The sequence below is a fragment of the Ictidomys tridecemlineatus genome, chromosome 12 (assembly GCF_052094955.1).
Source record: "Ictidomys tridecemlineatus isolate mIctTri1 chromosome 12, mIctTri1.hap1, whole genome shotgun sequence".
NCBI classification, from domain to species: domain Eukaryota; kingdom Metazoa; phylum Chordata; class Mammalia; order Rodentia; family Sciuridae; genus Ictidomys; species Ictidomys tridecemlineatus.
The window spans coordinates 102,841,599-102,865,585 of record NC_135488.1 but is presented as its reverse complement, the minus strand read 5'-3'; the positions used below and the strand labels follow the sequence as shown (position 1 = coordinate 102,865,585).

The 23,987-nt window shown below is 38.8% G+C and overlaps 1 protein-coding gene across 9 annotated transcripts in view; it reads right to left on the bottom strand.

Moving 5' to 3' along the window:
* Positions 1 to 19,382, bottom strand: part of Itsn2 (intersectin 2) — a 126,350-nt gene extending 106,968 nt beyond the window's left edge. For 6 of the 9 annotated variants that reach the window (XR_013429185.1, XM_078029577.1, XM_078029579.1 and 3 more), the window contains exon 1: positions 18,737 to 18,877. The gene's annotated coding sequence lies outside the window, so the exon portion shown is untranslated. Of the gene's footprint in view, positions 1 to 18,277; positions 18,392 to 18,736; positions 18,878 to 19,071 lie in introns of those variants that run through there. The other 3 variants (XM_005322591.5, XM_040271373.2, XM_078029578.1) reach the window with 3 other exon arrangements.
* Between the last annotated feature and the right edge of the window lie 4,605 nt (positions 19,383 to 23,987).

Sequence of the window (23,987 nt, the reverse complement as noted above, 5' to 3'; positions counted from 1 at the left end):
GGGTAAACTGAGGTGTGACCAGCTAAAAAAATTACACAAAAGGAAGTCTTATAAACCAAGTTAGGACTACAACTTCCTAAAATACTGAAATTCTACAGACTGATGAACCCAGGCTAACTCCATTTTAAGACTGGAAGCCATCACATCACAAAGTCATGAAAAGTTAATTTCTGTTTTACTATAAATTACTCTGATTTCTAAACTTGTTTGGAATGCCTTGAACTCACCCATGCCTGGCTTTCCCTGACAGATAAGAACCCTCTCTAAAATCTTCCTGACGCCTTATAAGTCCTGGCTCCCCCTGACCAGATAACAACCCTCTTTGAAACCTCAGCGGCATAAATTCTGATGTTGGGATCTGAATTTATGCCCTACCTATCATCATGCCATGTAGATCATTAACCTACTATCTGCCTTTATATTATGCTTGTCAAAATCCTGTTATATGTTAGTACTCAAGACACCCACCTTCTGCAACTTTTTGTGCTATAAAACCATGTTCCTGGAGAGCTGGGGTACTGATTACTAGCCTGGGATTTTGGGAGAGACAGTCCTAGCCAGTTCCTGAGTATACATATACAAGCTTGCTTTAACTTGATTCAAAACTGGAGTTGTGGTTCAACACAAACAAGCATAACATTTTTACTTCCTCAATATTAAATTACTGAAAGCAATGTAAAGCCAAAATACGATGTATACCTGCAGAGTAACTACCTATTTACAAACATGCAGTAGCAAGCACCTCTCTTTTGTTAGCTTTCTGTGACTAAGACAATTTTAAAACAGGAGAAAATTCACCAACAGTATTACATATAACACATAAGTCTATATGTCAGCAAGTGTATTACTAAAGATGGTTTGAACAAACAGAAAGACAAATGGGGAATAGAATGCCATGGTCATAAAGCCTTAATCTATCGTATGGAGGTGTAAATTTATAAGTCATCTATCTAGAATCTTTAGCTAGTCACCATATATTCTTTGAGTATACCAGTGCCATACGGTAAATGCTCAATAATCACAGGCATGGTCCTAACCAGAAAATGATGGACAGGAAGGGCAAATCCCTTATGATAAACTGAAGGTACTTAATATTACAGAATCTTCCTTGCTTCCTATGTGGGATTTTGCTCTCCACATATACATATGTGTATTGGTAACATTACATATGTATACAACATCTAATTGACCACAATAATATCTAAATATGGTAGCATGCCAGGCACTGGCATCTATATGCATACCTATAATCCCACCTACTTAGAAGGCTAAAGAAAGATGGTTGCAAGTTCAAGGCCAGCCTGGCAACACCCAACTTGGTCTCAAAACAAAATCAAAATGCTGGAATACATGTAGCTCAATGGTAGAGTGTTTACCTAGAATATGTGAGGCCCTGAGTTCAATCCCCAGTACCACAAAATAAATAAATAAATATATAATAGAATAACTTGTTGGAATTATTAAATTTTTAAAGCATACCACTGCATATGTTATATTTAGACTAATTCTCTCTGCCCCACTGTGGAATAATTACCTCATGAATAAACAATTCTAGTCTACTTGCAATTAAAAATAAAATTTTGAAAAATACAATAGCTATATAAGACTATGTTTTACATTTTTAAAACACAATTATGTTTTACTTCACATAATTATAATAGTTAATAATTAGTATTTACTATTAATTCAACACACTTCTATTGATCTACACATGTCATGTTTAATATTCACAGAATCCAATACCTTCCAGGTTCTGTCCAAGAAGCTTTATACACCCTTGTTAATAATATTTCATACTCCTCACAAGATCCCTGCAAGTCAGATGACATTATATTCATCTCAAAGATGATGAAGCTAAGAGGTTAGATTAGTTGCCCAAATTCAGTCATGACACCAGGATGATATCCGATGTCAATCTAACTCTAAAGCCCACAAACTTCCTTTCTCTTCTCTTTTAAACAGAGTTAGCAATTAGTGATGAGTAGGTCATAAGTTCCTGTAAGCACAGGTAAACTTAATGTTGGTGTATTTCTTTGTAGGGGAAAAGAAAAACAAGTTGAGGCTGTCTCCTAACACACAGGACATCAATCACATACCTAAACTGGGGATAACTTACCTCTTGGTATAATCCTCTGAAAAGAAGAAAAAGAGTAACCAACATCTCGGTTACGTGCCTGGTGGCTGTCCAACAAACACCCTTTTCTACTCTATAGAAGGAATGACATGTTACTAGGGGCATTTTTGAAAGTTTGCAGTCATCATAATTTGAACTGTGCTAGTTATCTATTTAGAATATTCATGTGGAGATTTTTCTGCTCTATAAAAAAATAATACAGAACTGCCATACCATTTGTAGAAACCAAGAAAATATACTTGGTAGATAATATGTATTAGAGCAGGATGTAATGGCACATCTCTATAATCCCAGCAACTAGGGAGGCTGAAGCAGGAGGATGGCAAGTTCAATGTCAACCTTGGCAACTTCTCAAGACCCCATTTCCAAATAAAAACAAAAAGGGCAGGAGATGTAGTTCATTGGTAAAACATCATGGGTTCAACCCAAGGTATAAAGCAAAGGAGACTGCTTTGATTTAATATAATCCAAATGCAATTTGGAGAAATCACCAAATATAATTTGAAGAATTAGGAAAATGTATTCATATTAAGAAAAATAGAAATGCTAGGACAGAAGTAGGAAATCATCTACAAAAGGTCAGTAAGGTGGGGGGGGGTGGCACAAATCTTAGCCATTATAAGAAGTGGCTCAATTACAGTCAGATTTTTCTTCAGAAGCAGAGAACTATAGAAATGATGACTTATAGTAATTATTTACTACAAAACTACACAATTTTCAAGAAGAGAAAACTAAGAGACTTATACAAACTCACAAATTAAATAGCAAAACTAGTCTCAAAAACCACAACTCTAACATGCATGTCCAGTGCCCTATTTTTAAAACAATTTCCCAACTTGCCCAATCACAACACCTGGGACATTGACCAATTCTATAGATGTCCAGGTCCATCATTTGGAGATTCTGATCACTAGGCTATAATGTGAATTAGAACAAAAACCTCCTAAAACAGTTTCCCATTTTTAGGACCCATCCACAGAGCTACTAGTTTTTTCCTAAAACACTCATTAACATTTCTATCCTACGTAAAGTCTTCCAATGAATACAAGTTAAAGTCCAAATTTCTTGGTATGAAGAATCTCACCCCAATCTACTCTAACACGTTCACTTGAAGACACTTTCCCTGATTCTTTGGTCCTCGGTACACCAACCTTTTCTTGAAACAGTGATGACCTTTCTTTTTTTTCTCTCCCTGTTCCTTCATAAAGAACTGCTCCATCTATCGTGGTCACAGTGCTTTCTTCTGATTCTTCAACTCCTAACTCAAACGTCATTTTTCTTTAAAAGACTTCTATCCTCTCTAGCAGTTAGTCACTGTCTCCTAGTTATGTCTGTAATACTAATTCAATGCATATTAACCTCATTTAGCTCACTGCATTTCCATTTCACATTTTCCTTATTTAGTTCTATATGACTAGTTCATAAATGAGACTTCCCAGAGAAAACAAGATTTATTTGCTAAACAAATAAACTGAGTAGATGGGTAATATGGTTGACACGGAAACAAAGCAAAGGAAGCAGGGAACAAGGCAAAGCCAAACTAACATGCAGAAAGGTCTGGTGCAAAGCAGATAATACTCCAAACTGCTTCCTCAAAACTAGACAGACACCAGAGCCATGGAAATTAAACCAAACTGTCTCCTGCAAATAGCTATTCTGTAACATGATTGCTTCTTTTAAGTATAAAGTATATGTTTAAAAACAGAAGTTTATTTCTCATTGAATTCTGCAGGCTTTTGCTTGGGAGTTATGAGGAAAGTTTGGGTTTTTCAATTATACTTTGAATCATATTAGTTAAATGCAGCTTGCTTTAAATTTGAGGAAAGACCTGACATTCAAGAAAGCAACACAGTCAAGTTCCTGAAGGTATATTTTTATAAAACTTTCTAGTGTTTCCTCCACTCCAGCACATGGTAGGTAAACAAGGACAATTCTAAAACTATACTTGAGATTAGTTTAGAAAATTATTCCAGCTTCATCTAGTTCCCAAAGAGATCAAAGTCACTTCTATATAAGAATGACTGGAGCAAAAGTGCCTTCTACTTTAGTTTCTACAGTAGGAAGAAATTCAGAGTACATACTTATTCACCATCTACCCATTCATTTTTTTTCATTCATTCATCAAATATGAAGGGTCATTATAATAAAAACATTTGAGAAATACTATGAGAACCCAGAGAATAGACCTCTCACTACTTGGGAAATAAATCAAAGTATTGGACATGTTACAAAGGAGGTAATATTTGTCTAACAATTACCTAACATGAGACTAGTGACAAAGTGAGTGAACTCCAGTGTCCTTGGAATGAATGACACTGTACAGGTAATGGACAGGAACTGTTACAAAGGAAGTTAGTTTCTGAGCCAAAGAGAGTGACTAGTTGAAAGAAGGACAGAGCCAGTATTACAATAGGACCACTCCTACTGTCTCCTAAAGACATTGTGATTTAAGTAATGTAATTTTGAAGAATTAACTTAATCTTAAGAGTTAAGAGACTTTAAAGAACCCAGCAGTCTTCAAACTGTGCTCCCTAGTGTTCTAGAAGTTTAAAGGAGGTTCAACAAAAATGGAGTAAAGAAAAAGAGTAAAAAGTTGGGAAGTAATAATCACTTCAGTGAGAGGAGCTCTAGTTTTAAATATTTCATATTGAGGCTTCTTTGTAAGAGTTTATCTGATGATTTTAAAAAAAAAATCCAGTCACTCTACTGTTTTGAAAATGAATGGATGCTGTATTTTGTCAAATGTTTTTTCTGCATCTATTGAGATAATCATGTGTTTCTTGTATTTATGTTTATTGATGTGGTGAATTACGTTTATTGATTTCTGTATATTGAACCAAGCTTGCATTACTGGAATGAAACCTACTTGACAATGGCGCACTATCTTTTTAATGTGTTTTTGTATGTGATTTGTGAGTATTTTATTAAGAATATTTTGCTGGGCACAGTGGTGCACACCTGTAATGCCAGTGGCTTAGTAGGCTGAAGCAGGAGGATCAAGAGTTCAAAGTCAGCCTCAGCAACTTATGAGGCCCTCAGCAACTCAGGGGCCCTGTCTCTAAATAAAATAGAAAAAAGGGCTGGGAATGTGGTTCAGTGGTTAAGTGCCCCTAGGTTCAATTCCTGGTACCCATCCCCCCACCAAAAAAAAAAAAAAAGAGAGAGAGAAAGAGAGAGAGAAAAAGAACTTTCGCATCTATGTTCATCAGGGATATTGGCCTGAAGTTTTCTTTCCTTGATGTGTTTTTGGTTTGGGGATCAGGGTGATACTAGCTTCATAGAATGAGTTTGGAAAGGTTCCCTCTTTCTATCTTATGGAATAGTTTGAAGAGGATTGGTGTTAGTTCTTCTTTGAAGGTCTCATAGAACTCAACTGAGAATCCATCCCATCCTGAGCTTTTATTTTTTGGTTGACTTTTGATAGTATCTTCAATTTCATTGCTTGAAATTGATCTGTTTAAATTTACCATGTCCTCCTGGTTCAATCTGGGTAGGTCATATGTCTCTAGGAAATTTGTCAATGTCTTCAAGATTTTCTATTTTATTGGAGTATAAGTTTTTCAAAATAGTTTCTGATTATCCTCTGTATTTCAGAGGTGTCCATTTCCTTTTTATCATGAATTTTAGAAATTTGAGTTTTTCCCTCTTTCTATTCATTAGCATAGCTAAAGGTTTATCAATTTTATTAATTTTTTTAAAGAACCAAACTTTTGTTTTGATTTTTGTTTCAATTTCATTGATTCTCTGATTTTATTATTTCCTGTCATCTTCTGTGTTTAGCATTGATTTGTTTTTCTTTTTCCAGAGTCTTATGATGTCATTTTATCTTAAGTTATTTATTTGGAGACTTTCTAGTCTTTTAATGAATGAGTTCAGGATTGTGAACTTTCCTTTTAGAACCATCTTCATAGTGTCCCAGATTTTGATATGTTGTGTCACTATTCTCATTTGCCTCTATTTTTTATATTTCATCCTTGATTGCTTCTGCTATCCACTGATCATTCAATAACATATTATTTAGTCTCTAAGTGTTAGAGTAGCTTCTATTTTTTATTATATCATTGATTTCTAATTTCATTCCATTGTGATTAGACAGAATGGAAGGTTTTACCCCTACCTTTCAAGAACTAAAATACTTCCCACTCCACCTCAGTTCCATCTTATTCCCATGTACCCTCTCTATTGTGGAACTACCTGCCTCCTCAATGATACTGCCACCTTTTCTATGAAAACTCCCTTTGCTACATTTCATCTTGTCTTTAGCTCATTAATATAATACTATCTAACATTAAAAGGTTTTGTTTCCTGCCTGCCCTACCTCTACTAGACTGTAAGCTCCTATTAACGTCTTCATACCTAGTGCCAAGCAGTCAACCACATGGTAGACACTAAAATATTCTTCAAGCATAAACCCTTGATTATAAGAGATGAGCATACTTTCAACTGCACAGAGGACAAGCAGACTAATACAATGGAACTTAAACTTTGAAAACAAATCAACCAACTTGAATCTTAATCTCAGTGCAATGACTCCCCCCAGGTTTCTGGACTTAGCCATGATATAGCCTCAATTTGCTAATTTATACATATGGATAATTGTACCTAAATGCCAAGTTATTTTAAGGCTCAGACACCATGTGGCAAATAGAAGGTGCATGTAAATGATGGCTATTACAACTGTTAATCAATATTAATTAAACTAGTCATTAACCAACACGATTTCACTGAACCAACAAACATAGTCGTATCACTTATACAAAAATGAATGTTTTCCTCTGGGGCTGGGGCTATACCACATGTGAGGAACTGGCTAGATCCTCGGCACCACATAATAAATAAACAAATATATTGTGTCCACCTATGACTAAAAAAATTTTTTTAAATAAAAATAGGGCTGGGGTTGTAGCTCAGTGGTAGAGCATTTGCCTCACACGCATGAGGCTCTGGGTTCGATCCTCAGCGCAACACTGCAAAATAAATAAATAAAAATAAAGACATTGTCTCCACCTACAACTAAAAAAATAAACAAATAAATAAAAAAGAAAAGAATGTTTTTCTCATTTAAATATTTGAGAAAAACATACTTTTAATTAATATTTTCAGTACAAATTCTATTAATATTTGGCTTCAAAGAAGATAAATGTCTCTATACAAATTTAATTCTCAGTTCTATTTCTGCAACTTAGTCTCTGCAGTTTAGGATGTTTAAACACAAATTATAAGCATGGATTTTTATAAATGTTCAGTTTTGCCCACAAATAATCAACAAGAGGGCATAAAAGAAAATAATGATAAATTAATACTGAAGCAGTTAGTAAAATTATGTTGAAGCTATAAATTAAACTGATTTTAGACGAATCAGTCAATAACTCTGAACTAGTGAGAATTCACCCACACAAAAGGGAAAAAACACCTAACAATAGCATGTGACTCAGCTTCCACTGTTGTGAAGAGGGGGGGGGCAATATTTAGCCTATTCCCATCTGTCTGATATGAAGTGTAAACATAAAAGCAAAACTATTTACTTGACTCAAAATGAATATGGGGAAAAATTTGGAGCGATGCATCACTTTCACGTAAAATATCGCCTCTTCGAAACAAAGATAATTTTCAGAGTTTTAAAGCTCTAAAATACAAGGAAGACACAAGGAAAGAATAAACATTCATCTATATGACTATTTAAGAATTCCTTCAAAAACAAAATTAGAAGGTAAACAAATGGGGAAAAATCACGACACATTATTATGATCAATTAATATTTTTAATGTTCAGAGAGCTATTAAAATAGATAATGAATACATTAAGACCTCAAATAATTTACTGAAGGAAATAAAACTGGCTAATAAATGTTAACATTACTAATAAGAAAGAAAATGAATACGAAGTTTTGTTTTGTTTCTGCTTATAAACTTACATTAAAAAAAAAAAAAAAAAGCTGAGCACAGTGGCATATGCCTGTAATCCCAGGGTCTCAGGAGTCTGAGAGAGGTTAAGGCAGGAGAATCGTGAGTTCAAAGTTAGCCTCAGAGACTTAGGAAGGCCCTAAAAACTCAGTGAGACCCTGTCTCTAAATAAAATATTAAAAAAGGACAGGGGGCTAGGTTGTGCTCATCTAGTACATGTGAGGCACTGGGTTTTATCCTCAGCACCACATAAAAATAAATTAAAAATAAAGTAAAGATATTAAAAAATAAAAGGACTGGGGGGGGGGGTGGTTAGGGTTGTGGCTCAGTGGTAGAGCACTTGCCTAGCATGTGTGAGGCACTGGGTTCGATTCTCAGCAATGAATATAAATAAATGAATAAAATAAAGGCCCATCAACAACTATAAAAAAAGGACTGGGGATGTGGGTCAGTGGTTAAAGTGCTTCCTTGGGTTTAATCCTTGGTACCACAAAAAAAAAAAAAAAACACCTTGGCTAATACCCAGGGGCTAGCAATGGTGAGAGAAACTGGGTGCTTGTAGACATAGCCTAAAGAAGTAAAAATCAGAATAATTCTTCAGAAGGTAATTTGAAAATATTAACCAAGAATCCCAGGCTGAAGCTCAGTGGTAGAGTGCTTGCCTCACATGTGTGAGGCATTGGGTTCAATCCTCAGCACCACATAAAAATGAAAGAAAGAAAGGAAGGAAGAAGGAAAGGAATAAGGGGAGAAAGGAAGAAAGAATGAATTATGTCCATCTCCAAATAAAAAATTATTTAAAAAAGAAAAGAATCCTACCAACTTCATTTCCTTAATCTGTCATAAGGAAATAATAGTAAATATGAAAAATGCTTATTTACAAAGATGTTCATGGCAGCATTAGTAATTACAGAAAAAAATAAGAATAATGTTAAGTGTCCAACAATGGAATATACTAAGCCAAGTGTAACGCTACCACCTTGTAAAATCAAATCCATATAAATCCTAATTAAATCCTAATAAAACTAATTTTTTAAACAGTTAGAATATATTGATATAAGAAGTACTATATAGGGTTGGGGTTGTAGCTCAGTGGTAGAGCACTTACCTAGCACATGTGAAACAACTAAAAAAACATATAACATGAAAACTGCTTATGTTCTTAGAATTTAAATGTGTATATTTATCATTATGAGAAAAACAGTAGCCAAAAAGCAATACTTATCAAGTGCCAAGCCCTTGCTATCACTGATAACACCATTATGAGGGCCACCCTAGGAGGGTCTCCAGACCTTAGGCACTCACTAATTGTTAAGACTGACCCAAGATAAATCACACTTTAAATGAAGCCTCACTAAACATTTTCATAGGCCCTTGGGAATGTTAAAAACAAATTTTTGAGACTTAACTGAATTTTATTTCAGAAAAGAAAAGCAAGATTAATAGTGCCCCTGACTCAGACAGTAGTACAGAGCAGCAGTCCTCGTTAACCTAACCAATGGACAGGCCTGATTATTACTATTATATTTATTATGATATGGTCATATCAAATATATTGCCTATTCATCCTTACTACAACAAAGATAAGTATTATTATGATATCACTTTCTTATTCCAGAACTGGAGATTGAACCCAGGGCCTCACACATGATAAGCAAGTGTTCCATCAGTGACCTACATCCCCAGCAATTTTTAATTTTGAGACAGGGTCTGGCTAAGTTGCCAACACTGCTCAAACTTGTGATCCTCTTGCCTCTGCCTCCTAAGTAGCTGGGATTACAGGCATGTGTCACCACACCTGGCTGAAATCTTCACTTTCTAAAGAAAAAACCTGAGGTTTAGTGAAATTGTTATACTTACAAAGTTAATAGGCTGAGGTGGAACTAAAATCCCAATTAGTAAAACCCACTGTTCCTTACTACAATGTTACATTGTAATATGTATACAATATATACATAGATACAAACAAATAAAAAAGACCCAGGAAAGGGGACACCAAAACATAATTGTCGGTGGATGATAGATTTGGAATGACTTCTTTTTTTTTTTAACTATCTTGCAAAGTTTCAACAACTGGCATATATTGCTTTCATAAAAGTGTTTAAGTTACATATGAGAAACAAAGTTAAATTTAAAGGGGGGAAAAAGATTTATAAAGGAATTGAATTTACCCTAAATGACAATTACATTGTTAATATGTATTAAGTGCTCATTTATTCTTCTTCACGACCAGCAATAAGTATATCTCAAAATTAAATTAGCAAATTAAGAGAACATCTCTTATCAAAGCCAGAACAGAAGTCAGAAACAAAACAGACTGGGGAGAAAAAGAGTTGAGGTCTAATCAAATGTGTTCACAGCCTGGAAAAAGATAGGAAAGGAACTTGAAGTCCCCAAAGATTAAAAACTCAGGGCTTGTTCTCTGGGACTTCTGGTGAAGGCTTCTAGTGGACTAGCCTATCAATTCATCAAACTTCCCAATGCTTTTCAGAATCTTACCAAGATGAGGTCAGAACTCTCCCTCCAACTTCTCCCATTACATTAATAAAGGGGGGAATCAGAAGAGAAATTTAAAGCTGTTTTATGGGAGTACAGATATACAACCTAGAAGATTCAAACATTCTGAAATGCAGAAAATATACTGGGGTCAAAGGATTTATTCCTTAGACTTTCCCACAGGCAAGGTTAGTAATCCTCTAAATTATTTTAAACAACCTCTCAGAACTTGTTTTCACTCAAGTTTAGTCTCTGGGCTTCTTCCTCTTTCCCTTCTCCCCCACTAGCCTGCAAAGCCCAGTTTCAATATTATTTCCTCAGTGTAAGTTTTTCTATTTATATACTAAGATGGTTGATTCACTTCTTGACATCACCAGCATCACCATGAGCACTCAAATCAACAATTTTTTACTGTGTCATCAGAGGATAAGAGAAGGGAATGCAGAAGAAGAAAAAGACCTAAAGTTATAATTCCATATGACTGCTATAATTATGAAGAAAAGATAGAAGAAGGACACCTTAGGAAAGTACAAAATTATTAGATGAACAATCCCCAAGGAAATGACTCCTAAACTGCGTGACAAAAGACTATCAACAGGTATCCAGTAGCTGGCTATAAGAAGGAAGGAGATTTTTAGGAATTGGAAAGAAAAATGGCCAACAGCACACAGAAAGTCTGACAATTTAAAAGACAATGTCAAAGGACTTTGTAAATGGGGCTACTCTAGCACTACCTCATAGGAAAAACTGTAAAAATTAAATGAATAAATGTAAAACAATTAGTATATATTAACATAGGAAGTATTATACAGGGTTGGGGTTGTAGCTCAGTGGTAGAGCACTTACCTAGCATTTAATGAAGCACTAGGTTCAATCCTCAGCACCACATAAAAATAAATAAAATAAATGTATTATGTCCATCTATAATTTAAAAAAATTTTTTAAAGAAGTACTATATAAATGTTAGCTATTATTATTTTTTAAATTCACACACACACACTTACCCAAAAAAAAGAACTAAGAAACAACTTGGGGGTAGGGGGATAAAACCTATACCTTAGACGTTTTACTCTTAATATATAAAGAATTCTTAGGGACTAGGGATATAGCACTTGCCTATCATGTGCAAGGCCCTAAGTTTGATTCCCAACATCATAAAAACAGCAAAAAATCTTAGAAATAAACGAAATAAGCATGTCAGTGAAAAAAAGAAAAAGGCAGAGATCAGTATTTCTCAAGAAAAATGAAAAAATCAGAACCTTTTTTAATTACTCAGAGAGAAATTCAAAAAAGATAGTCAAAACTGGATTTTTTTAAGTCAATGTTTCCAAGGATATGGCGAAACAAGACTGATTTTACTCATACTTTGATACTTATGAATTTTTCTGAAAGACAACTCAGTGATATATTTACATGGGCCTTAGAGATACCCATACCTTTTAATCCAATATTTCCACTACTAGAAATTTATTATAAGGATTAATCACAGGTGTGAACGAAAATACAGCTACAAGGACATTGAATATGGCACAATTTAAAATAACAAAAAATAGAAACTACCTTAATATTAGATGAACAATATAGTAAAGCACAGCATCAAAGTCAGACTGAGATCATATCCTAGATCTACCAATCACTAGCTGTGTGATCTTAAGCAAATTATTAAACCTATCCTTGCTCAATTTTCCCAAGTGTAAAGTAAGTAACAGAATACCTGCTACAGAGAAGCTAAAGACTAAATGAGTAAAAATACATATAGTATCTCAAAAAAATAACTAGGATATACTAAATACTTACTAAATGTTAGATATTACAAATATTCAGTAGTAGCAGGGTCATATCATAAAGCCAACTCAGGAGGCTGAGGCAGGAGGATCAAAAGTTTGGGATTAGTCTCAGCAACTGAGTGAGACTATCTCAAAAAAATAAAAAGGGATGGGGACGTGGCTCCAGTGGTAAAGCACCGCTGGGTTCGATACCCAGTACCAAAAAAAAATAAAAAAGGATATTGTAGATACATATATAGTGAAATAGAACAATGTTTTGATAATGCCAATAAGCTAAAAAGTAAATTACACAACAGGTGAGGGATGTCGCTCAATGGTATAGTACTTGCCTAGCATGTTTAAGACCCTGGGTTCAATCCCTAAAACTGCCCCCCCCCAAAAATAGTAAGCTACATAAGAGAATACATGATATAATTCATTCTATCATCTGCAAAGAAAAAATCCTAGAAGGAGATCTATGAAAATATTAACAGTGCTCACTGGGTTCGGTGGTGCATGCCTGTAATCCCAGCAATTTAGGAGACTGAGTCAGGAGGATTGAAAGTTCAAAGCCAGCCTCAGCAAATTGGTGAGGTGCTAAGCAACTCAGTGAGAACCTGTCTCTAAATAAAATACAAACAAGGGATTGGGGTGTGGCTCAGTGGTTAAGTGCCCCTGAGTTCAATCCCTGGTACCAAAACAAATAAAATAAAATAACAATAGTTATCTCTAGATAATATGATTATTCGTGACTATTATGCTCTTTAAATTTTTCTACAGCTTTCCAATTTTCTACACAGAACATTTATTATTCAGCACCATAAAAAATAGTACACATAAAAAAATCAATAGAATTTTAAAACAAACACAATGCAGCACTTTTAGGAAAAATCAAAATAAAGCATCTATTTTAAACCATTTGAAAAATCTCTATTCTAGGCTCACAATGTGCCTGGAGATTTTCTTTCTTTCTTTCTTCCATCTGGCTTAAGTGAATAGAAAAATGAAATATTCAGTGATCTGTGGGGCACAAACCAAATAATACTACTAAAATAATAAACATTTATCTTAAAATGCGGTATTCTGAAATACTCTTAAGTTTCTGATTTTACACTAAGGATACCATTTACTCATAAAATATCCATAATAATCCTTTAATTTTGAATTCCTAATTTTTATGGCCACAAAAAGCTTCCCTCAATCACTTCCCTTACTTAGACACACTCCCTACCACACTTCCCACTTATTTTCTCCATGGCACTTAGCAATTCTAATTTCTATACACATTATTGTCTCTGCTCCCTTTGTTGAATGTAAGTACCACTAAAGCAGAGTTTTTTGTATATTTTGTTCACTGGTTACAGGATCAGTGTTTGGACCAGTTTCTAACACATGAGCATTCGGTTTTTGCTAAATGAGAGAATGAACAAATGAATTCCACACCATGAATTGTAAGTAACTTCTGTTGGTCTTAACTTTTAAAGAGGAAAGAAAGTAATTGGGAATAAAGAAAGTTAAAGCAGAAAGGGGAGAAAGACTTTTTTTTTTAAGAGAGATAGAGAATTTTGTTAATATTTATCTTTTAGTTTTTGGCGGACACAACATCTTTGTTTGCATGTGGTGCTGAGGATCAAACCCGGGCAGAACGAACGTATTGCCAGGCAAGCACGCCAGGCAAGCATGCTCCTGCTTGAGCCACATTCCCAGCCCTTTTTTTTTGTTGTTGTTAATCAGTGAAGATAAAGACGAGAAAAAGTAACCTCATGAAAAGAACAAGATCAACAATAGATTTAAGAGTAAACTGCAGCATGTGCTCTTTCAAAATGCAAATTACCTCATGTTATAAAGACCATAAAGCTCAGGTACTGGAGAGCTTTGGAGTTACAGGGTATCTAATCTAAATGGCTCTTTCCAACTCAATCATCCAAGTTACTCAGCTCTCTGGAACACAGTGGAACCCTAAGAGTAGGAACCAGGATGCTGAAAGAAGAAGGTAAAAACTTTAAGAAAGAATCAATGGAATGAGAACCAGACATGCTGAGAATGATGGAAGGACAGGGAATGCCTTCCAATATAGATTGTCTCTGCAGCAAGACAAAAATCCATTTATAAGCATTTCACTAGAACTTTAGCAAAGGAAAACCTAAAATGCTTCTAGTAAGAAGGCTTTTCTTCTATCACTTGGATTTTCAGGACTTAATTTAAAAGATTAAAGAAGGAATGCTACATTTGCATTCCCAACCCATCCATATCACTCTCAACAAATTTCATTAATCTTTGAAGTTCTTACTTAAACTCCCTAAAAGTGTTTCAAGTTTACTAAAAAGTAAAGGCACCAATGTCATATAAGTTGTGAGATTTAATAACTTCAGTTTCTCAATTCTTATATTCAAGTGGTCATTTTACAAGCGCCACAAGGCATATTAGATGGAAGACTGAGGAAGAAGGGGTAGTAGTGTGGTTAAGTGTTCAAATATGGCAGTGCTTCAGCAAAAATGAAATTGCAAAGCAGAGGTTACCAGGGCCCTCCTAAGGGTCAGTGGAAACCCAGCGGGCTCCTTATCTATTTGGACCTGCACAATTTGATACTATTCTTTCCCAACATCAGTCTCTCTAATCAAGTCCTCTTTTCACCTGAATTTAAAAATTTTGAAGTGATAATCCAAAGTAATAGAAATTAAAGGGACTAAATGGGCAGATGCTTTGTTGGGTGTTAGGAGATGGGAATATGTGTCAGTTCTGCTACTCTATTTTCCAGACTTCCTATATGGATTATTTTGATAAGATTAAAATGAAGGGCAAAAAGCTAATTTCTTTCCCAGTTACTAAAACAAAGATCCCTCCCTCCCCAAACAAAGAAATAAGCTAAATTAGTTTGAAATTTCTGACTGAGCAAGTTGGAATAATAACAGGTAACATTACCCACTTACACTAAGCAGCAGTCATTCCACTAAGCCCATTACGTACAGCACTGATATGAGATCTATCCCCATTTCACAGATGTGGAAACAGTAACTTAGAGAATTAGAGTAATTTGCCCAAGGTCGTACGGTTATTTAGTATTGGGGCTAGGGGTAGGAGGTCTAATTTGAGAGCCTGTATTCTCATCTAGTATAGTTATGATGACAATATGCAAAATTTTTACTAAACTACATATACTTTTTCTAAAATAAACATACATTCACAAATAAAAGAATCCAGAAAACATAAAACAGTTGGTTAAATAAGACAAGTTAAATGTCTACCATCTGGAAGTAGACCCCTAAATGTCTACACCATAATCACTACTGAGTTAGCTCCACAGTAAACAACTAAATTATTCAGTGTTCTGATGTAGTTGTAAAATTCTTTTTAATTGAATCTCTCAAAATGCTACTATACATTCTTCAAATGAAATAGGCTGCCCTCTTAGGAATTGTGAAAATACATTAATTCTTGATGTATTCACTGTCCTAGTTCTATTCAGTTTCCTCCCTTCCTCCCCAACTTCCGCTCTGCCTTCATATCCTTTAAGACCAGTTAAGTTCCTCTTTCTTAAGAATATATATATGCATGCTTTACCCAAGAGAACGCAAACTTTAGTGTCTGTGCTCAATAACTGTAGGGTGGTACAAACTTAAAAAATGAACTCAAGCAGAAAAAGAGCATTTCTAATGCATCTTCTGCTTTAGATCTATGCAACTGCAGAACTAATTCTAAACATTCTTATTTTTCTGCTTTACACGTGGAATCCTGCCTTTCACAATTTCTTGGCCTGTTTTTCAAAATATTTTTTCCACAAACTTTCCCATAAATGAGAAATTTTAAAAACAGGCCAGGTGTGGTGGCATACTCCTATAATCCCAGTGGCTTGGGAGGCTGAAGCAGGAGAATTGCAAATTCAAAGCCAGCTTCAGCAATTTATCGAGGCCCTAAGTGACTCAGAGAGACCATGTCTCAAAATAAAATTAAAAATAAGGCTGAGAATATGGCTCAGTGGTTAAGTACCCTTGGGTTCAATCACCAATACCAAAAACTAAAAAGTGAAACAAGGAAATGTACTGTTAAATGGTAGTATTTCACATTTTAGTAATGTAAATAACTTATTCTAAATCATTTCTAAACTTTAAATGTTTTATAAGTACAGTGTATAAAAATGTTGGTTATTTATCAATACCTAGTATGTACTTTCGTTCATTCACTCAATAAATAATTATTGAATGCTCATATAACTTTTTTTTCCCTGAACCAAGATGAGTGGACACAGGTGCTGAAGGATCCTGGCTTGAAATCTAGCTCTTATACTTAGAAGCTCAGAGACGTAGTCAGTTAAACTCCAGGTTAACATTTCATTTATTTATTTGATGGGAGGACAATAATTACTTCTAGGGTCTTGATGAGTTTAAATAATTATGTAAAAAATAGCACAGGGCCTAAAATTAGTTAAGTACTTTAAAAATGACAACCACAATAGACACCTTATAATACTTAAGAAAGTATAGTTGAAAGAGATGGCTGATAAATGTTCTCTCTTATTAAAAAGATAGAAAATTGTGAAACACTATATTAAAGATATATTAAAACTAAAAATCCAAGGGGTGTGACGGCCTACACATGTAATCCAGCCACTCCGGAGGCAAGAGGACTGCAAATTCAAGGCCAGTCTCAGCAACTTGGTGAGAACCTGTCTGGATCTAGGGAGGGCCTAGAGATGTAGCTCAGCGGTGATCCCCAGTTATCTTTCTCCAAACATGTATGTGTATACACACACAGAATACTAAAAATCCTAAGGTTATGTAAGAAATTTTCCACTTTTTAAAGAGAGATATACTAACTACATAGGTTAAAAGATAAAAATAGGAAAACATGAAAGAGATGGATAAAGAAAACCTTGAAAGCTGTCAAGCATGGGTAATTAGTGTATTCTATTTTTGTGAAAATACAAAAATTTTAAGTCATAAATCCCCAGAATGAGCCTAACATATTTCCTCAAACTCGGGAGAAATCAGGATTTGAGCCTCGAGATGTGTTGAACTAACTAAACCAGTCTACTTTTCAATATAAAAGTGAACACAGGGAATACTTACTGAATGTATTAAAGGGTAAAAAATGCAAGCTTTTCAGCTGCTTGTTAGTACTACAGCAGCAATACACATCCCCTAACCCCAGTGTTCTTCAAAAATACTTCCACTTTAAAAATTTAAGGCAATCACAGACACGGCCTCCAAACCTAAAGGTGAGCACATCAGAGTTGCTACTAACTTCAAATTGTGAAGGATTCCATTATTAATTCGTATAAAGATTTTGTGTGATGTTTCTCGGTTGCTTCTAGGTCTTATCACTTTTTTTTTTTTTAGATGTATCGCTGCATAACAATACAGTACTACCCGCACGCACCGAGGAGAGAGTGGCCATTAATTTCTTTGAGAGGCTTAAGAAGCTTAACGTACAGTCCTGGTACCTAAATTAAGCTGACTAACAACACAAAATTTCAAGTCACACCTTGCCTATCTCTGCACAAGCAGGTCAACACTAGCAAAACAGACCAGGAGCACGGAGTAAAGCCCTAATCTCTGTGCTAACCTTAATTCCTACCGTCAAGAGGCTGGCTCTGTCAAAAATATTCTTAACTCACTATGAATCTGCGTTTCAAGCGAAGCCTACTGGCTCTCGGCAATAGTTCAGCAACAAAGCACAAGACCCATCAACCCAACAGAGCCTACTTCTGCAGAACGAAAGCCCTCTGCAGTTTCAGTCTCGGTTTACCCATTCATTAGGCACAGGCAGGCGTCCTCCTCGTTTTTATGAGCAATAAACTTTATTCTGGCTTCAGAGATCACACCTCTCCGCGCCCCGGGCAGACCCTGGAACTCAGCAACGCCCCAGTCGGATTTTCACCTTCCCCAACTTTGGCTCCCGGCGAGCGCGGACGCCCAGCATCCTCCTGCCGTCGTCCTCCCGTGACTCGGGCCACTTTGACGCACCGGGATGCGGCTCACCTGACACTCTGCACCAACCACTACCAAAGGGGAAAACCCACTCCGCCAAAATAAAATGGGCCCCCGAGGAAGCGTGCGGGTGCCCCTAAGCCGGTCTTCTGCCTCCGCCCGGAAGCCGGGGGGCCACGCCGCCCAGGCCCCCAGCGGCCTCCGCCACCTGCCCGACGAGGCCGCGCGCGGCTGGGGCCCGGCGCGCCGCAGGGAGCAGGCTGCGGGTCGCGGCCCGCCCGGCGTCCGCCCGGCGGCGCGGGGGCAGGAACCCGGGGCCGGAGGTTTCCGCCCGGCGCGGCCAACCCGGCAGGGGCCTAGCGCGGGGGCCGCCCGGGCTCCCGACCCCCGCCCCGGCCGTCCGGGACGCGCGCCGCCACAGCCCGGCCCGCCGAGCTTCGGGCGGCGGCGGCGGCGGCACCCGCACCTGCCCCGCGCCCTGCGGCAGCCCGGGTGAGCGGCTTCACCCACCTGGCGTCCCCGCCGCGTCTGCACGTCAGGCGCGACCCCGCGCTCCTCAGCACTCCCGGCGCGGGTGCGGGCGGGCGCCGGGAGACCCTGCTCGGCCGCCGCCCGGTTGGTCGTAAGGCCGCCGCCCGCGAACCTGTTGCGCAGCCTGTCACGGCCGCTCGGCTCCGCCGGCGCCGCCTCAGCCCCACAACAACATGGCGGCCGCGGCCTCCGCAGGAAGCCGGGGGGCGGGGAGGCGGGCGCCGAGCCGGGCAGCCGATGGCCCGCCCGCCGGGCACTGCCGGGCACCGGCTCCCCACCCTCGGGAGCCCCACGCGGCCGGCGCGGCTCCTCACCCCCGGAGCCCCGAGGCGCCGGACCCCGCGGGCCTTGCCCGAAGTCTCCTCTGTCCTCCGAGAGGCTGCGAAGCCTCGGACCTGGCAGCCCTTCCTGGAGCTGCGACGACCCACCTGGCTCCTCCTCCCCGAGGTGACATGCTGAGGTTGGGTGGTGCGTTTCCTGCCACAGTGGACCCCAGGGTTTCGGAAAGGGCCAGGCGGTGCCCAGCTCGTCCCTTTCTCTCTACGTGGGACGCTCCCTGGAGCCTTCGCACGCTCGGAAGGTCTCGCCACGGATCCGGGGGCACCGATGCCCTGGGAATTGGGGAACGGGCGTTGGCAAGAGGTGGCTCCCACCCTTGGTCACGGGACCGTTCCGGGCCTCTGGAACCGGTCCCAGGCACCGCTGCAGGACTTGACCGTATCCAAGCATCACCCATTGCCCTTCCCTCATCCTCTTCCCTAACTCTCAGAAAGGGCCGACGGGGAGAACCCTCTACCCCACTCACTCTAGCAACTCCCCGCGTACTCTGACCAGCTCCAGAACTGCCTCCCCCAGACCCTTCTGCCCGCAGGAGCTAAGTAACCACCCCACAGGCACCGGACGGTGACTCTCAAACTCGGAATTTTACCCGCTCCCAGTTCCCGGTCTCCTCCCAAAAGACCAGACTTGATCCACCAGCCTGCGCCCGGGGCTTGCCCTTGACACAGCTTGCTCTCCAGAGAAAGGCTTTCTTTGTGATTGAGGTGAGGAAGGAGTCAGTAGTTCCCAATGAGCAAAATAGAGATGTCTGTTGGTTTTTAGAGCAGGGACAGGACTGGTCTGAGGTACAAAACTCATATCCATATGACTTCCTTTGATGCAGGAGGTCAAATGACTCTGGCTTCCTTACCATTTCTTTCCTGTTGCGGCAGGTGAAGGTAGCAAGGCTGGCAGCAATGCCCAGGCCTACCTAAACTGGCCAGCCAACTCTCGGGAGGAATTTAGCAAACATCAACAGTGATGAACAGGCTTTTCTCGCTCCCACACTCAGGGTTTTTCCTGACAGACAAGTCCTGAGTGTCTATGACTTAGAAAGGTCTGACTCCTTGGTATTAGTCTAGGAGGTCCCTCACTTCCTGGTGAGACCAATCAATATGTTCTCCTTTGCAAGCAAACCACTCTTGAGCACATGGTCTCATTTCCATTTCAGTCTTCACCAATTAATTGTAGTGGTTCTTTTGGGAGCTCATATTCAAGGGTCTAAACCTCTGAGTCTTTCCCAACCATTTGGTAACATCAAACCTATTTTTTATTCTTAATAGGCAGATAGCCAATCTCCATTTCCCTCCCATCATTGATCAATGTCATTTGTGTTTCAAGGTTCTGGACCTGGTATAATTCACCCTGAGTCCTCATTCTCTCTGATCAAGGTGCCAAATCCTTGGCTGGACAGAAGTGGAATTTGTAGGAAGAGATGTTTACTAAGAAAAAAAAAAAACATTGAATCGCCTCTCTAAAATAAACTAAAAAGATAATAACCTCTGATAGGAACTGGCATACTGTACATAGACCAAGCACTAAAACTATATCCCAGGGTTTCCTTCAGAACTTTGAGGCCACTTTGTCCATCCCATTCTACTCTGTCACAGCCCCAAATACAAGATTCATTCAATTATCTATCCCCACAAGTATATAGAATTTGGATAATATTAAGCATTTGGCTGTTAGATATAAGTAATTAGGGAAGAAAAGGAGTAAAAGATTCTTAGCTTTCTAAGTAGGCCTAAGTAATGATAATTCTCTTGAACAAGAATGGAATATAGGAGGGGAGCACAGACCTTAGAAATGACCAAAGAAACATGCTTGCTTTTCTTGCAACTTCTAGATCATTTCCACTCACATGCAAAAGTCCTTCTTTAATTTTTTTAACACCAGCTATCTTTATCCCTGAACCAACCTAACAATCCCTATATTTTACCAACTTCCAGGGCATTCAGTTTATCAAGAATTTCAGCACCTGGAGTAGTAGTCCTCTCCATCTAGAACCCTCATCATTCTTAGTGTCTTTAGGTATTCATGATTCACATAGGTGACATACCCACTGTCCTAGTTCACTGACTTGCTCTTCTCATCAGGCAGGCCTTGAAATGGGAACTGTAAATTTCCTCCCTAGTATTTTCCAAATGCCACCACCTCTTCCTCTTGTTCACCCCCTACTACCAGCTGATGATACAAATTTCTGATTTTCATTAAATTTTTAAAAATTTCAAGCATTTTTAAGTTGTTTTTTTATATAGTTGTACATGGACAGCATGCCTTTATTTTTTTAAATGTTTATTTTTTAGCTTTAGGTGGACACAATATCTTTATTTTACATTTATGTGGTGATGAGGGTCGAACCCAGTGCCACAACACCAGCCCATATTTTTTTTGTTTTGTTTTGTTTTTATGTGGTGCCAAGGATCAAACCCAGTACTTCACACATGCTTGGCAAGCACTCTGCCCCTGAGCTCCAGCCCCAGCCCCTCAATCATTATTTCTTCAAATACATTTTTCTGCCCCTTCTCTCCCTTATCTCTTCTTGGCTTTCCAACTGCATGTGTGGTTTGTTTTTTGTTTTTTTTTAAGAGAGAGAGAGAGAGAGAATTTTTAAATATTTATTTTGTTTTAGTTTTCAGCAGACACAACATCTTTGTTTGTATGTGGTGCTGAGGATAGAACCCGGGCTGCACGCATGCCAGGCGAGCGCGCTACCGCTTGAGCCATATCCCCAGCCCTGCATGTGTATTTAACTGTTCAATATCATTTGAGGTTCATATTACATGTGTCCCAATAGTCTAGCCATGTTCCACCATGGAGTGTCAGAAACACCTGGCTCTGATTGATGAAAATATGCCCCTTTTAAAGCTGTGCTGCTTTTACCTCTCTTTGGTAGGAATTAGTCCATCTATGTTCAGTCTCTGTGCTTTCTATCTAGGGTAACTGTTTAAATCTGTTAAAAAAAAAAAGTCACAATCTCTCCATCCCACTCCTAAACACACGTACACATGCTTATATACTGTCACATCGATTCTACCCCTTTGAGAAATAGGTGAAAAGTGAAGTTCGTTCCTTTTTCGATTTCTTTTTCCTCTCAAAACCCAGACAAAAGAACAGATGTGCTGACAATAATCTTTTGCGGATAAAAAACTCAAGTCAATCTGGGAAACCAGGCTGAGGCTGCCACATTATTTGATCATAAGAGCAGATGAAAAGCATGCCAGAGTAAGGGGATCAGGGTGGAGGAAAAGGGCTAGGCCTTCATTTAACTGTTGTCAATTCACTAATTGGATATTTGTTTTAATTAATTAAATAGTTATTAAAAAACCTCCCATGTTATTAATTCACAGGAATGGTCAATGGTACAAACTTGGTCCTTGGCTCAGTTTGTTGAATTTACCCTATTCTGGACCCTATGCTGGAAGAGAAGCAGAAAAATGAAAATAGGAGTGATTTAGGGGAAAGAGAAGGGAAGGGAATTACCCTGGCATGGAAAGGAGTACTCCCATCTTCGGGCCACTTGTGTTGTGCATAACTTGAGACTCTGGCCTGATGCCTATGGTACCGGAAAGGCAGTGCCAGGGAAGCTGAAGGGGGAAGTTAGCCCAGACTTGGCCCTAGGCCAGCACTGCAGGGTGGAGCCAAAGGCCAGACTGGGTGAAGCCTGGAGGCCCTGGACAGGATGTGCTCATTCATGAGTGAAGCAGCAGGGGCTTCCAGTGTGGCAGGTGTAGCTCAGAGAAAGGGAATCCAGTCTGATTCAAGAGTCAGACATGCTTCCTGTCTGGCATATATGCCCAGCTGTCTGTTTATTCCATGGCTGCTGTCTGCAGACAAACCTGGAGTGATACCAATTCCCTCCTTTTAATAATCAAACTAATGATAAGGTAGCATTGTGCACTGAGTACCTTTGTGTGTGTGGTACTGAGAACGGAATCCAGGGCCTGTGGGTGCCAAGCACATGCAGTGCCACTGAGCTACACTTTCAATCCCCTACTATTTTTTTTTTATTTCATTTTGTCCTCACAATAATCCTGCTAACTAGAGAGTTCTGTTTGTGATCACCTAATCTTGGTTGATATTGAAGAAGGAGAGGTAAAATCAGTCTCAGCCTTTTGTTTTGGGGAATTTTCCCATACTCAGCTTTTTTCCCTTTACACAGAGAAACTCAGGACAGGCTCTTCTAAATTCAGTTAGCAACAATGTTTTATTTTAAAAGACACAAAGTGGACCAGATTGTTTTGTTCTGCTTGGACCAGTCTGGCCAGACAAACATTTTTATTTCTAGTATTGCTTGCTATTTTCTTCTGTGTAAGACAATGACTTGAGCCAATGAAATTTAAGAAAGATAACTGTTCTTTCCCTTGGCCCTTGAGAGTGAGAGATGGTGTACTTGCCCTTGCTCTGGTGCCAGAGGGTAGAACACTATAGCAGTGTAAGCCACAGATGAATGTGAGCCTACATTTTGTTTTGGTCTTTGCAGTGCTGGGTGTGGAACCCAGGTCCTCACACAATCTAGGCAAGGACTCTACCCTCAGCCCCTATGAGCACATTTCAATTGTTTAAATTATATGCTTGAAACTTGACCCGTCCTGACTCCCCTTAAGAAAACAAGATGAACTTCTAAAAATTTGAGCTATGAAATTACAGTCCAGAGGAGTCTGAAACCTCGAGTTGGTCAACATCCTCATCTGCCCTAGGTAGGAGGCCAGATCAGGAGAATTTCCTGCATAAGGTTCAGGTGGAGATCAGGATTGGATGCTTGGTGCTATTTGCCATTTCTAATATTTCCTTTCTTGTTGCATGTATACAATGAATATGTTCCCCCTTCCTTTTCTAGTACCTCTAGGTTAGGAATGCTTAATTCAGTAGAACCATATATGTCAGGGCTTTTAGCCCCCCCCCTCCTGAC